Source organism: Triturus cristatus, chromosome 8, assembly GCF_964204655.1.
Source record: "Triturus cristatus chromosome 8, aTriCri1.1, whole genome shotgun sequence".
NCBI lineage: Eukaryota > Metazoa > Chordata > Amphibia > Caudata > Salamandridae > Triturus > Triturus cristatus.
The window spans coordinates 1,506,151,114-1,506,167,171 of NC_140591.1; the positions used below are offsets into that span (position 1 = coordinate 1,506,151,114).

At 42.5% G+C, this 16,058-nt stretch overlaps 1 long non-coding RNA gene across 1 annotated transcript in view; it reads left to right on the plus strand.

Moving 5' to 3' along the window:
- LOC146806016 (uncharacterized) overlaps positions 1-16,058 on the plus strand; it is a 377,339-nt gene that overhangs the window by 354,274 nt on the left and 7,007 nt on the right. The window contains exon 3 of the long non-coding RNA XR_014967541.1: positions 14,751-14,786. This is a non-coding gene — a long non-coding RNA (uncharacterized LOC146806016). The remainder of the gene's footprint in view (positions 1-14,750; positions 14,787-16,058) is intronic.

Sequence of the window (16,058 nt, forward strand, 5' to 3'; positions counted from 1 at the left end):
CAGCATAAAGTCAAGAGCCCCCATAATAGAACCTCTCACAAGAAAGACCTGCTTTAAAGAAGAAAAGAAATACGACTGCCTCAAAAGGTCCTAGAGTAACTCCCTCACTGAGATCTTATTTTAAATTAAACACCATGTATAATATGGAAACACCAGGAGCGGTACAGAAAGTAATGTGTCAGGAAAAGAATAAACCTAGGGAAGTGGATAATCTCATAATTAACCCAGATATACCTACCACAAACAGATTTGTACCACTGTAAGGGTCAACCTTAATGTTAAGCAATGAGGTAGGGAGCAGTGTAGAAAGCACAGCAGTGGTGTTTGAGGGACGCAAACACTATTAACCAGTAGATCAATCTCCGGGAAGACCAGGCTGTGAGAAGTCAGGTTTGGAGACAGTCGAAGGTATGATAAGTCAACTCTCAACAGGGATTAAAGAACGATTCTCAACATCAGAATCTAATCAAAGAGTGATACAGAAAACATGTTGGAATCTAGAGGGGAAGATGTTGATCCTCACACAATACACAGACGCCTTAGAAGATAAAGTTCATGAGCTGGGGTCAAGTGTAAGTGATAGTAACCGATAGGTTGGAAGGTTAAAACAAAGGGAGAAGGATCTACCAGAGAAACTAAAGAGGTTGGAAAAGAATGCTAGAAGAAATAACATTAGGATTCCAGAGGTTAAGGAAGGGGCAGAGGGGGTTGATGTTAAGTCATCTGTGGTAGACATTTTGACTAAAGCTTTTCCTCATGTGATCTCGTATGTGAATTTGGAAACTGAGATTCAGAGAGTGCACCAAGATCCCTTTAAACTGAATCCTGGGTGGAAGAAGCCCAGGAAAATCTTAATGAACTTTCAGTCTTATACAACTAAAGACAAAATTCTGGGAGCAGCATTAAAAAAACAATCACTGCAAGTCCAGGATCTTACCTTTAAGATCATGTCGGACATTCCCCGCACCACCAATCATAGATAGTGGGAGTTGGGTAAACAAATGGAGCCTCTCAAGAAAATAGGGGCAACTCCTCTTAGGGAGAGGAGTTGGCATAACGGCAAGGGCGGTCGACCTCAAATCTAGGAACCCGGGTTCAAGTCTCGGCAAGGACGCACAACATCCTGTGATTCTGGGCAAATCACTTAATCTCCCCGTGACTAATAAGAAATGAATGTGTCATAATGTAATGCAACTCGTGCAGGTGAAAAGCGCTCTGATACCGAACACCTTCAGGTCAAGTTTGCGCTATATGAAACTCCCCCCCCAAAAAAGGGCAGTTAAGGTTCCCAGCAATTTTGAAAGTAATGTGGGCCAATAAAATCCAGAACTTCCTTGCACTTGTGGATGCGGATAGGTTGATAGCCCAGAACGCAGTGAGTGATATGTAGACACATCATAACTGGACTGTCAGCACTGGATTCATGGGTGGTAGCTTGAATTGACTTAGTATGGAAAAAAGGAAGAAGTGGGAAGGATCCCTGGGGAAGGGGCAGATGTGGTGGGGATCATAGGGCAAAAAAGAAATACAAAAATTCATGATATAGGTTAGATTGAGTGACATGCCATTGGGAGGTATTTGATAGAGGGTAATGGGGTAAGAGATATTGTGGGGTGAGCTCCTTAATATTTTGAGCTGGAATGTGAATGGATTAAGAGTCAAAAGAAGACTACTCCTTCAATATTTGAAAGAAATACCTTCTAAAGATGTCATGCTAGAAGAGACTCATTTATTATGGTCTGAAAGTAAAGGGGTGTTTTCAAAACAAAGGTGGGTAGAGAAGGTTGTAGTTACTGAGCAGCAACACTGGACAATGATGAAAGTAAACTCTGGGGTAGAGCCACGGAGGTATAAGGCAGATGGAGGAGGGCACTGGATAATTGGAGAGATTAAAGTTGGGCAGACTCTGTACACCTTGGCAAGTTATTATGGCCCGAATGTGGATGATGTAACACCATTAAACAATTTGTTCTCTAGCTTGTTAGACGTTGAAGCCACATTTATTTTGAAAGGCCATTTTAATGTATTATTAAGTAATATTTTAGATAGGTCATCAGTCTGCACTCAAATTAATTTACCAAGAATCAGGGCTTGATTGTCATCTATGTTAGACAATATGGATCTCTGTAATGTGTGGCATAAAGTAAAATGCAGGACCAGAAACTACTCCTTTCATAGTAAAAAGAACGATTACTATTCTAGGATAGATTCTTTTTTCTGGAGGCTAAAGAAGCAGAAAGAGTTATGGATATTGAATATCAACCTACCCATATTTTTTACCATGCCGCTGCATGCTTGAACTACTCTCACGCCATGTATTAAGAAGATGGACATGAAATAGAAGGCTACTTCTGCAACCAGGTTTTATGGGTACAATAGAGGAGGAAACAACTGACTTTTTCAGGTGGAATCTAGCCTCAGCCCCTATTTATGTAGTGTGGGACACTTTTAAAGTCATGCCAAGGGGAGCTCTAAGGAGCTCCTCTGTGGCCTGGATAGAGAAGAAAGAAAGTAAGCAAATCTCTTTGATAGAAGAGAACTTAGTCGCAACCAAAGCTAATTTTAATTTAGGGCATTTGCAGGGAAATACAAGACAGTGCTTAGGCCCACTGTGTGTGTTTTTTCTTTCATCTATGTATATACACTATATCACTTACGTATTGCACACTTATTTTACACTGATGAATTGCATAAGAATTATTATGCAATGAGAATCATGATTGATTTAATTAATATGGATTTCCGTAATTTAAGCATATGTGAATTTCATTCAAGAAAAAAATAAATTACATGCAACATTACATAAACTCTATTTTTTGGGGTAAGTCTTTCTCCTATGTCTATGGATTTACAGCTATTTCTTTGGTGAGTGGAGCACACTGTGTAAACTTGACAAAGACTTTATAGCTGAAATCCGTTGTCTTGCACATTAATACTTGGTGCTAATCACTTGGAGTGCCGCTATTTCATTCTGGATTGTGGAATGTAATTCTGAAGGATTATTTGATGCTTGCTGTTTTCATCGCAGGCACCAGCACTGTGATGCGGCATGTAAGCAGCATTGTTGTTATATATATATATATATATATATATATATATATATATACATATATATATATATATATATATATATATTCTCTGAAAAAACCATAGGTTTCAGGCATGATAGAGTTAGAAATTAGCATCTAAAAAACCTTAGAAATTTACTGATAAAACCATAGGTTTCAGGAACGTTATAGTTAGTTGTACATTTCACTCATACAAAACCATAGAAATTTCTCCGTTATAGTTAGTTCAGCTAACTATAACTTTCGCCCCCGCAATGCACTGCTGATGACGTCACATATTACATAATTCATGACATGGTCAGTGACATCACTGATGACATCACTGATGAGATCTAAAATGACATCTAAAATGATATCACTGATGACATCATCCAGTGACTGTCTGTTTCTCTAAAGTTGAAATATGTTTTATATATATGCCAAGGTGTATTAAAGAATGAGTGGGTGTATAAGTGTCTGGATGGAGGATTTAGTATGTGCGTGACTAACTGTATAAGTGAGTGAATAAATGTGTCTAACTGAATGCATGGGTTAGTGACTAAACTGTCAGAATTTGTGTATCAGTATGTCTGTTGTTGTGTAAGCTACTGCATGTGTTGGTCAGTAGCTACATGAGTGTATATGGGTAATTGATTGGTTGCCTGAGTATTTCATGGGAGACTGAGTGTGTGCGTGGGTGGGTGGGAGGTGTGTGACTGTGCATAGATGTGTGAGTGGTTGATTCACTGGGTATATGGGTTCAAGAGTACATGTGGAAACAGTTGTATGGGCGGGTGAGTGTCTGTATGGGTGTGTTGGTGAGAGATTGGATGTCTCAATGGTACATGCCCAAGTAACTACATATGTAAAAGGCAGTGTATAAATGACTATACATGAGAGTCAGTGACAGTGAGAGTGGCTGTATGGATGAGTGTGTACTTGTATCATTGATTGTATGAGAGTAAGTATGTGTTAGTATATGTTTGAATAAGTGAGGTGGTGTGTGTAACTGTATAGGTGAGGAAATGGGAGTGTGATTGATTCTTTGCATGACTGACTAGGTGTGTGAGTAACTCCATGGATGAGTGGTGGTGTGTGAGTGTCTGTATAGGTGGATGAGTGCATATGATAATGTTGTATTGATGAGTGAATGTATGTATGAGTGATTGTATGGGTGAATGAGTGGATGTGCGTGTAGACCTAGGAATCAGTTAGTGCGTATGTAGTAACTGGTATTGGTGTGTCGATGATTTCGAAAATGGTAGTCTGTATTTTATAGTGGGTATATCAAAGATCATATTAGGGTGTGAGGAGGTGCATCAGATTTTGACATGGATGATGCCATCAGTGGTGTCATCAGTGATGTCACTGACCATGTCATGAATGATGTAATATGTGACATCATCAGCAGTTCATTGCGGGGGAGCGAGTTATAGTTAGCTGAACTAACTATAACTGGGAATTTCTATGGTTTTGTACAAGTGAAATGTCCAATTAACTATAACGTCCCTGAAACCTATGGATTTTTCAGTGAATTTCTAAGGTTTTTTAAATGCTAATTTCTAACTATAACGTGCCTGAAACCTATGGTTTTTTCAGTGAATTTCCATGTTTTTTTAAATGCTCATTTCTAACTATAACGTGCCTGGAATCTATGGTTTTTTCATTGAATTTCAATGTTTTTTTAAATGCTAATTTCTAACAAAGGTAGGACATGTGAAGAAAGGGGAAGAAAAGTGCAGCAAGAAGCAAGACGAATGCAGAAAGAGGCAACAGAAGTCCAGAAAGACGAAGAAAAGTGCAGGAAGAAGCAAGAGATGTGCAAAAAGAACCAACAGAGGAGCAGAAAGTCCTCCTGTGCCCCCAACTTTCTTGTGACGGGTGCTGGTGGTAACTGACTCTGACTAACCAGGACCAGAGCAAGTGCTATGCTAAAAGACACTTAGAATATAGCAAAAACACCTACATACACTAGGGAACACTATGCATTGGGGTACCCCTGTAATGAGCATGACCTCCTTTATATTTGCCATGAGTTAGTGCCTGGGTCATTGCATGAGTACATGGGTGGTGACTGGATGATTAGAGTGCTGCAAGGACAGTGCAGGGTGATTTTATAACTGCTTGGTCCTGATGGTCCCTGGGGGCCAACTGGCCCACCAGATACCTCCAGTAACTGCCACAGAGCTTTGTTGCAGAGTCGTATAAAAAGGGGGCATGGCCTTGGACCACCTCTCTGCAAGGCAGCTCCCTGGCAATTTCTAGAGGTACCTGGTGGGCTAGTTGGCCCCCAGGGACCCTCAGGACTCAAGGGGACTTAATCCCCCAACTTTAAACTGGCCCTGGGGCGCATTTGCACAGTGGTGCAGGGAGGGGGTGGGGCCTGATGTGACAAGTGTGCAAATGCGCCCTGTGGCGCATTTTAAGTTAGGGGATTAAGTCCCCTTGAATCCTGAGGGTCCCTGGGGGCCAACTAGCCAACCAGGTACCTCCAGTATGCGCCAGGGAGCTGTGTTGCAGAGAGGCCATGCCCCTTTTTACAACTCTCTGAAACGCAGCTCTTTGGCACTTACTGGAGGTACCTGGTGGGCTAGTTGGCCCCCAGGTACCCTCAGGATTGAAGGGGACTTAATCCCCCAAGTTACAATGTGCCAGGGGGTGCGTTTTCACACTTGCTATGTCAGACCCCACCCCCTCCCTGCACCACTGTGCAAACGCGCCCCCTGGCACTTTGTAAAATGGGGGATTAAATCCCCTTGAGTCCTGAGGGTCCCTGGGGGCCAACTAGTCCAATAACTACCTCCAGTAAGCGCCAAAGAGCTGCGTTGCAGAGAGGTGTAAAAAGAGGCATGGCCTCTGACCACCTCTCTGCAACGCAGCTCCCTGGCACATACTGGAGGTACCTGGTGGGCTAGTTGGCCCCAAGGGACCCTCAGTATTCAAGGGGAATTAGTTCCCCAATTTACAATGCGCCAGGGGGCGTGTTTCCTGAGTGCTGCAGGGAGGGGGCGGGGCCTAAACATGATGCCGGCTTTTAAAAAATATATATATTTTACAAGGGGGGCTGTGTGGCCCCCGTCTTTTACATTAATTGTGGCCCTGCGGACCCCATCCCCCAGGGCCTGCTCTTTTTTTTCCTTATTAAAAAAAATGGGAAGGGGCCTTCATTCATATCTCTTGCTTTTTCTCGGTTACTAAGCGCCAAGAAACCACAGGATTATAAGTGTATATGCGTGCTCCTCTCTCTCACGCGCACATACATAAATAAGGAGAGAGATGAACATATATATGTATGTGTTTGTATGCAATGTAGATATATATAAATCTATGCGTGTGTGGCTTGGCACTGAATGCAGACACCACGTTCCTATACTATAGATACGTATAAAATCCTGAAGACAAAAAGATTTCCGCAAAAAAATCTGCCTTTCTGGAGACATTTGCCTCGCCTCCATCAAAGTGCGTGTAGTAAGGCTGGCTCTGGGGCATCGGTTCATATCACCCACAGACAGGGCAGGTTATTAACACACTCCAGACTGTAGATGCAATCTACACGAAGCAGGTGGCTGGATAGGTCTTGCTGGTGCCTGGTGTGTCCATGCGAGCAGGAAACGCACGTGTCCGGCCTGTCCACTCTTCTAGTACTCCTTGAAGGGTCTGTGAAAAGGGGCGCATGTGCTCACGAGGAGGCCAAGGCCATACCTGGCAAACCCGCGCTGCCAGCATTTGCCATATCCAGGGCCTCAAGGATAAGTCGGGCTCGAGGTGCTGGGCTTGTCCATACTGCGGGTCGTCATCGGAATGTCTGTAAGCAGGGTCCCCCCCTGAGAAAGAGACCTGGGTCAGGCCTCACAAGCCCGCACGGTGGTACCCGGCTTATTCTCTGTAAGAAAGGGCACCATAGCTGAAGGAGAGGCCCGCACCAGGCCTGGCCACAGCGGCATACCAAGAAGAGGTATGTCCCTGTAATAAAGGAGTGGCTGTGGTCACAGAGAGGCCTGCGCCAAGGTGTCATCACCAAGCACAGGGCCTGCAAGAGGAGGCACCGAGACCGGCGGACACGTCAGGTCTGTGCCAGGCATGTCTGCTTTGAATATGCTCCACGCGTGGTGTGTTAGAAGGGAGTACCAGAGCTCATGGGCAGCCCTTGGGCATGTCTGCAGGGCCAGTGACCGGCGGAGGGTCTGTAAAAAGTGGGTGTATTACTTTATAGAAGGCCAAAGCTCCTCTACAAAAATATGTGAGTGTGAAGGCAGGAGTAGTTGAGCCAAGGTCTTCCTCGGGCGACCCCATTCAGAGGCACATCCCTGGATATTAATGACTGGTGTATTTAAATCAAGGCCCCAGAATACCTCGCTTGTGGTGACAGTAAGGGCCCACGTGTCTGCTGCACCAGCCTTTGTACGCAAGTAGAGGACATGCCTGAATGCAGCACCACCCCAGGCCTGCTAGGTGGCGCTCTCTGAGCATTGTGGCAGGTAGCGTTGTTTTTAGGCACATCTGTCTTTAATATGAATACAGGCGTTGGTGTCAATTATACAAAATCTCTCTCAGGATCTTTGATTGTTTCCAAACGCCATGCAGGGCAGTGTCACAGGCCCCACACCACTAGCATTAGGGTCTTCAAGCCAGAAACGCGGACTTTAGCAATAACCTACAATGTGGACATTTGGGCCAGCCCCCAATATGACATTGTGTCTGCACAGTTTCAATAACATTGTTCAAATCAAGTAAGTTTTGTCCACGTGAAGAAGCTTTCAATCAATAAATTCATATATGTTCCTTAAATGTCCCCAGGGTGTCATCTTGACACCTAGGGCATTTGAGGGAAACGTTAATGTGCGCAGGAGGGTAGAAGTGCCTGTCAAATAGACTTTGTGTATGTGCGGGAGTATCTGTGTGTCTACGATAAAACGGGTGTTTGTACCTGAATGTTTGCAACACGAGTTTGTAAGTGTAAGTTCGTATGTATATTTATATTTTAATCCAAACGTGTTTCAGCGCGAAGGACCAGCACTAAATGCGAAAGAAAAATCACAAAGTACAAAATAAGAGCTGGTATAGGAGAACGACAGCGTCAATGAGAAATAAATATATAAAAACTGAAAATGTAGAGAAAATGAGAAAGAGACATGGAGAGTAATAGAGCCAAAGGAAGAGAGAGCCAATGGAATGGAGAGAATATATGTATATAGGGTATCGTTTTGATATAAAAAATATATATATATATTTTTATATATATATATATATATATATATATATATATATATATATATATATATATATATATATTCACTGAAAAAACCATAGTGGTGTCATCAGTGATGTCACTGACCATGTCATGAATGACTTAATATGTAACGTCATCAGCAGTGCATTGCGGGGGCGCGAGTTATAGTTAGCTCAACTAACTATAACAAGGGAATTTCTATGGTTTTCTATAAGTGAAATGTCCAACTAACTATAACATCCCTGAAACTTATGTCTTTTCAGTGAATTTCAAAGGTTTTTTTAAATGCTAATTTCTAACTATAACGTGCCTGATACCTATGGTTTTCACAGTGAATATATATATATATATATATATATATATTTTTCTTTTTCTTAGCCATCAAGGGACACATTGACCTCTGGGAGATCTATTTATTGGTGGTCCATCCACATAGCACTGTGCAGGCATTTTCTTTGCTTTGTTTTGGTATTTTTTCTGTGTTTTCCTTCTCTTTTCCATTTTTTGCACTGTATCTAACATGATCCAATATATGTATAGAGGAGCTATGTTTTACTCGCATACCTAGGGATGGTTTGATTCCCAAACCTCCATGTTGAATGTAGAAAGTTTTTATATGACAGCCCCATATCTAAGAGGAAGACGATATCAGGATTTATCCGGATTATTATTTATTAGATATATATTCTATCCCAATACCTTTGAATATTGTGGCTGAGTATATGAATATTCTCTATTTTCCCTTCCTCCTTTATCTTCATTGTACTTTATCAGGAGTATGGCCGTCACATATTATGCATTATGTAGCATGAGTTAGTTACGTTTATATATATTCCTGAACACATGAGCACCACTGCACTGTTTAATATTAGAGGCACATTTGCACTCTGATAAGCGCTGTTCTGGTTTTTCGACAATTATTCTTTAGCCATTATATTATTTAACAACATAAATGGAGCAGCCTGTCGATGAACATTTACATAGCCTTGCATTCTATACAAACAGAGGTACTGGTCATCTCTATATAGAGAGCTTGGTTTATCATATTTATATAGCGGCATTTTCACATTTACATAATGATGGTTTGCAATTTACTTGGTATTTGAACCTGTTATAACATCGTATTTTATCTTGCATCTGCACCATAATACAGCTATGTTTGAACAAGTATACAGCGATATTTTGCATATAATTAGGTATTTGAACCAGTTTTATCCTATTTATTGCTGATTTTGCACCTCATTTGCTTTTTGGACACAAGCGCTTTTTGCACATAAGCAGTCACTCTTACCATAATAGGGCTTTTTGTGTTATGTTATTACCCATTTTCAACATATCATGTATATAGGATGTAATTTACATTGTGATCTGCATTGTAATTTTTATGTTTACTTAGCTTTTAAGAAAAAGCTTTCTTGCTGTATGAGCATAAGTAGACGTGCAGACGTTTGAGCAAAACGTATTAATTCTTTGTGCAAATTAACTATATGAAAAAGACCGTAAAAAATGTATGCTAAATAAGATGACCGCACAGTATGTATATGTCTGCATATTATAGATTAATTGGACACATTTTATAATGGAATGTCATTTTTGTTACCATATTGAGGTTTCAAAGAGATGAACGATTTAGACTAAACGTTTTTTCTATGTTCATCAGTATGTCGATTCACGTCACCAGCATGCGTCATACCGTGCCTTTAAAAAAATGTCTCAGCCTCCCCGTTGGTTAAGTGAAGAAGGACACAGCCTAGTGTCCGAAACGCGTCTTGAGGCAGCACCGTGTGTACACAGCATGTTAAATAAATAACTATTCTGGCATCAGCCCATCGAAGTGTCCGTTTTCCTATTTGTGCACTGGTGCACTAGGGAGAAGCGGAGTGGATATATATATATATATTCGAAAACTCTCCAAATGTGCAATCGCGCACAACAGCAGGAACGGACAACTTCAATCACCAATGCTCAAAAATCGTCTTTATTCAATAAACGATATGTGCACAGTCCATGACGCATTTCGGGCCACTCGGCCCTTGCTCACATATATATATATCTGAATTCACAGATAAACCATTGGAAGTAGCAATCCCTGAAGGAAAAGAAAAAAAAAATGCACATCAAGGAAAAAACAACAGTAAAATTATTAACAAGTATAAGTGTGAGTGTTGTTCCGGTCCGATGTGTCTTTCAAATACCCTGGCGCAAGAGGGGACCGACTTATCAAGGTTTGGGCCTGATCGACAACAGCAGTCTATTTTGCTCTAACGCCAGAGGAACTTTGTTAACAACACTACGGGGGGCATTACTGCCCAGAGTTGGGGGCTCTTAGATCTTTGGTGCATCAGTTAGAACAATTAACAGCACTATTAGGACTACATCACAGGTTTAACGGTGGACGTGCCAGCTATTCAAGGAGGTATACTGCTAGAACTACACATCTGTTCATGTTATCAACATTATATATTTGGACACTACTAACAAGGAGGACCCATTGCGGTGTGGATCCCCGGCTTACGTTACATCCATTCTGCCTTGAAAAAGTCTGAATACTGATATGTACAGATGAAACACGTGTTGGATTCAAACAACTGCTGGGAATTTGTCGTACATAAATAAATGCAATTTTTTCAATGGATGTGATTTTTGGATGGTCCTTGAAAACTCACATATGATCTGAATAAGATATACTGGCTTGTTGTCAGGTGCAGGTATATTCCTGCTCGTCTTCTAGTTAACACGGGAGCAGAACGTGGCTAATTCCCAATGCCCTCGTTAGAACGTTCCTGCGAGGTTTTTTCTGACCTTCCCTCAGCAGGTAAGTGTCAACGGGGGAAAGGGGAGTGGGAAGGAGAGAAGAGACAGCCCAGAATATCTGCCTCGTCTTCTTTTAGGTGTTGCTGAAAACCATTAACATCCAATTACTTATCTGTGCTCTATAACTCTTCACTTACTTTATTCTGTAATAAGGTCAGCTTGTCTTACCAGGATATTGCTAGGGCCAAACCTCTCTTCTATTCTTAGTAGTGTAGATTGTTGCAACTGATATGCTCAGGCTCCTGTTGATTCTCTTCCTCTCTTCTTGTTGGTGCCAATGGTACAATCAAGGCCTTAGAATTAGAACGTTATCGGTAAGTATGTGTTTATTAATACTATCTATGGTGTTAGTATTTTTTTTCTTTAAATAAACTTACTGAATTCTTAGGCCTTGAGCTCCGCGTATTTTTTCTTCTGTAATTTTTCCTTAGAATTGTCTGTCAGATGATTAACCTAATTGTGCAATTCTTACTTTCCTTTTTCTGTATTAATGTCTTTCTGGCTTTATTCCTTTCTTACTTTTTATTAGGTTAGCACAGCGCGAGATGTAAAATGCGCTCGCTAGTAACCCAAGTCTAAACTCCTTTTGGAATTTTCTTGACTTGAACTCTCCTTAACGTTAGAGTGTAAACGAACTCTAGTCTCTAAGGAAAAACTGAGATTCTGAGCGCATAACCTTGAGAGAGGGAGTAGAACACTATTCCCTATATCTACGCTGTTTATTTCCTAAGGACGCTACCAAGCTATCACCCTTAGCGAGGTCTAGATTCGAAGCACGGGCACCGCATTCGAAAAACTGGAATACTAATCTCTTGCACATGCGAGTTTTCGAGAGACTCTACTCATACTATTGTAACTTCACTAACCTGTAACTTGTAGGTGTTTGTAGACCGTCGAATCTATGAACACGAGCGAAACAGCGTTGAGGCCTACCCTGACTTCCACGACGAGGGTGAGGTAAGTGTTGTCAGTCTGAAATCTCTGGTGAAGTGCGCTTTGGAATGTTCGCGAGCGTGCTTCACCTGCACCTGTGAAAGTTAATAAAAACTAGAACGCTGACCCACGTTCGCATTGGCGGCCATGTTGGAAGACCAACGACGCCAACACATTCGCCAGCTGAGAGCCCCATGAGTTACTCTAAATGGTTTCGCAGAGTAAACTGTACATAATGAAGAGACATTAGGGTCACGCGGAAGAAACCTCCCGTGAACCCCGACACCTGTGGACTAAAGGACTTTAACCCCTCCCCTGCTCATGACGGAACCACTCCGTCATGAGCCACGGGTGCCGTGTGCTCATGACGGAGTGGTTCCGTCATGCTGCGGCCGTTGGCGGCCGCTCCGCCCACGCGGTGTTAATTCCCCGCCTGTGCGGGCGATTAGCGCCGTGGGCGGAGTCATGACAGAACTACTCCGTCATGAGCACAGCTCAACCGTGACTCATGACGGAGTGGTTCCGTCATGAGCACGGCGCCACCGTAGTGCCCCCAAACCCCCCCCCAGCGCCACGGCGGAATTCCCGCCGCAGCGAAGGGGTTAATGCATTTCATCAGGATATATAAACATTCGATATATGCTTTTTTAGAATTCTTTGTGACTAATTAGGGTGTGCTACGACTGTGTTTTTAGAAATATTTATATATATGTTCAGAAACACAAAGGATGCTGCACTCCAGAGATTGGTTTCAGAGTTGCTTTATTTTCACCACGACTGGTGGTAGTGGTGGTGAAAATAAAGCAACTCTGAAACCTGTCTGTGGAGTGCGGCATCCTTTGTGTTTCTGAATTTAAATAATGGGTAAGGATTCTATCCGTTGCTGTCTGCACCAGGTATTGAGCACGCTGATATTGGGAATTAATTGTTTGAGATATATATATATATATATATATATATATATATATATATATATATATATATATATATATATATATATATATATATATATAACGTCCAGCCTCCCTTTTACTCAAAAAAGAGTGTGACGCAGCTCCGGGGGAAAAACAGCGGCTTTAATGATTTTCAATTTTCAGCGCTGGTAGTGCAATGTCCCTGAAACGCTGGGCAGACGCGTTTCAGCCTTTGATGGCCTCATCAGTGCCCGTTTCAGCTGCCTCGCTGTTCCTGGGGGTTCTTTATGTCGATGTAGAAGACTGTGGCCACTCCTACTCACGTGGTCACTTGCCCCTCCTTTGCCTCACAGGTGTAAGGCACCTCGCTCTGCCTGCAACACCAATGCATGCTGGGCAACTGAGTCCTGCCGTTGGGACCTCTGCAGTGAGAGGGTTACCAAAGCAGCAAGTGATGCCTCCAAACGTTGTTGGACAGTAGTCCCACGCCACAGTAGCCGGATTGCAGGTAAGTCCGTTCTTTGTCCCCCTTCTCAGGCAAACGCAATTTGCCTCCTCTCTCCCCTTGTGTCAAATGCCTCCAAATGGGAATCACACACCGGGGGGGGTACGCGCTGTATCAAATACTACCACAAAAGTTGCAGGTCAGGCGCGTTCCTCCAGACCGAGAGGGCGTGTCACTTGGCCAGCACCTGCAAGCTGGCAAAAACACAACGTCCAGCCTCCCTTTTACTCAAAAAAGAGTGTGATATATATATATATATATATATATCACAAAACGCTCCTTGTGAAAAGAGGCACACCGACTCTGGCTGAGTTGCTGAATTTCATTTATTCATGGAAAAGCACGAAGGCAATAGTCATCCTTTTCCCAACGTTTCAGCTTCTGCAAGCCTTGATCACGGGAGGAGTCTCTGACTTTTGAATGACCCACGTGATTCCTTTTAATCACTGCAGGCCGTATTCTTTTGCAGAGCGCGCAGGGGGAAAATTATTTACAATTTAAATGAAGCGCTTTAATATGCATCTTCCTCTTTGTTTGTCAATCCCCCAGCGCTAAAATAAAGTCAGCCACAATGCACAGTTCGTTTTTCAAGTTTCCAATTAATAGAGACACAGCATCAGCTCGCAGCCTCAGGCAATTATTCCTGAAGCTCCCAACTCGCCACACACTGGAAAGATTTTCAAGGAGGGCAAGCAGGCCCGGTTCCAACAATAATTGTCCCACAAAAGATTGCGAGGCAATCTTTTGTGGGACAATATATGTATATATATATATATATATATATACATATATATATATATATATATGTATATATATTTACAGAGAGACAGAGAGATTTCTCAGTGCTGAAAATATGAGACTGTGAAAGAACTATAATGAGTCTCTTTGAAGTTACATGAAAGGCAGTAAAGTGTGGTACTGCTGCAGAGAACACAAAAGTGTCCTGCTAGATAGAGATATCTGACTTTTGTCTAGTGGCAGTTTTGATGCCATAAAGGGCATGCTGGAAAGAACAGATCTGTATTATGTGGATAGCTAAGTGGATTAGTAAAGCCACACAGTAGAAACACTTTGAAACAGATTAAATTTATGTGAGAAAGGGGCTATGGAGAGATGAGGGGCACGTTTGCAAGGATGGTAGTGAGGGAATCGAAGGTGGTCATAGTGTGCAATTGTAAAGGACACGATCACCCGTAGGTATCTTGGCGCCAAAATGATGGTCGCACTGGCTTCCACCAGTGCTAAAAGGCTGCGATGATGGGTATGTGGCAAGTTATAATACTGTGTCTTTTTTCTCTCCTTCTTAGTGGTTTGCGGAAGCAAAAAGTTTTGACTTCGACAAGGTAAGGTGACTTTGTCATTATTGACTGTTAAACACTTCACTCATGCACAGACCCACCTACACTTTAAAACCAATAACCTATCTGCCTTCTACATAGGTCAGTGTTTTAAAAGGATTGTTTTAGGCACTTGCAGAGATAGCATATCGTTGGAGGAATGCTGCCCAGGCCCTAAGTCTGGTTCTAGAGTCCAGCTCTGAGGTAGGATCAGAGACTGAGACAGCAGATACTGAGACAGCATCTGAGGGAGAGGACAATGGAGCTGAATCTATGATGATTTTTCAGTCGGCGCAGTTCCATCTGACGACTCATCTTCTAGCGATTCTGAAGGAGACGATGTCAGTTGTGCTGTTCCTTTGCCAGCACAGCCTGTGCAGCAGGACACCTGTAACAGGTTAGAGCAACCCAGAGTGCAGGCATGTGTAGCCGCAAGCACAGAAAGAGTGCTGTCTTGGCAGCCTCCCAATTTAGTACAGCCCCAAATTCCTCCTTTCACTGGTGACACTGGATGTAAAGTCGGTACAACACATTTTTTGCCAATTGACTATGTCCATCTCTTTTTGGATGTTGACTTCCTTGATGAAATTGTGCTGCAAACACATTTACGTGCCAAACTATTTCTGAGGGAGCAAGGAGGCACTCTTGGTCCTCATTCTAGGGCGCGCAAATGGACTCCCACTTCTTTAAGGGAGTTGAAGATATTTTTGGGCCTCATGCTTAAAATGGGTGTACTGCATAAACCAACCTTGCTATCCTATCGGTCTACTTGCACGGTTTGGATAACCCCCATCTTTGCACCATACATAAGCAGAGATAGTTTTTTGCTATTTCAGTGCATGCTGCTTTTCAATGACAATTCTGCTGCATTGCCCTGGGACCATCCAGACCATGACAGGTTGTTCAAAATTCGGCCTGTCGTGGAACATTTGTCTGCCAGGTTTCCAGAGGTTTATACTCCTGGAGAGAATATAGCCATTGATGAGTCCTTGATCTTGTATAATGAGCGGCTGCTGTTTAGGCAGTACATTCTGAGCAAGCGCTATGGCATCAAGCTGTTCATGCTGTGTGAGAGCTCGACTGGCTATGTGTACAGCTTGAGAGTTTAGACACGGAAGGAGACAACTCTTAACCCTGTAGGTTGCCCTCCCATGCTAGTTTTCATAGGAAAGATCATATGGGAGCTTATCCAGCCACTTCTTCACAAAGGTTATAACCTTTATGTGGACAATTTCTATACAGGAGTAGAGCTGTTTGGTGAACTCTACAAAGATGGCA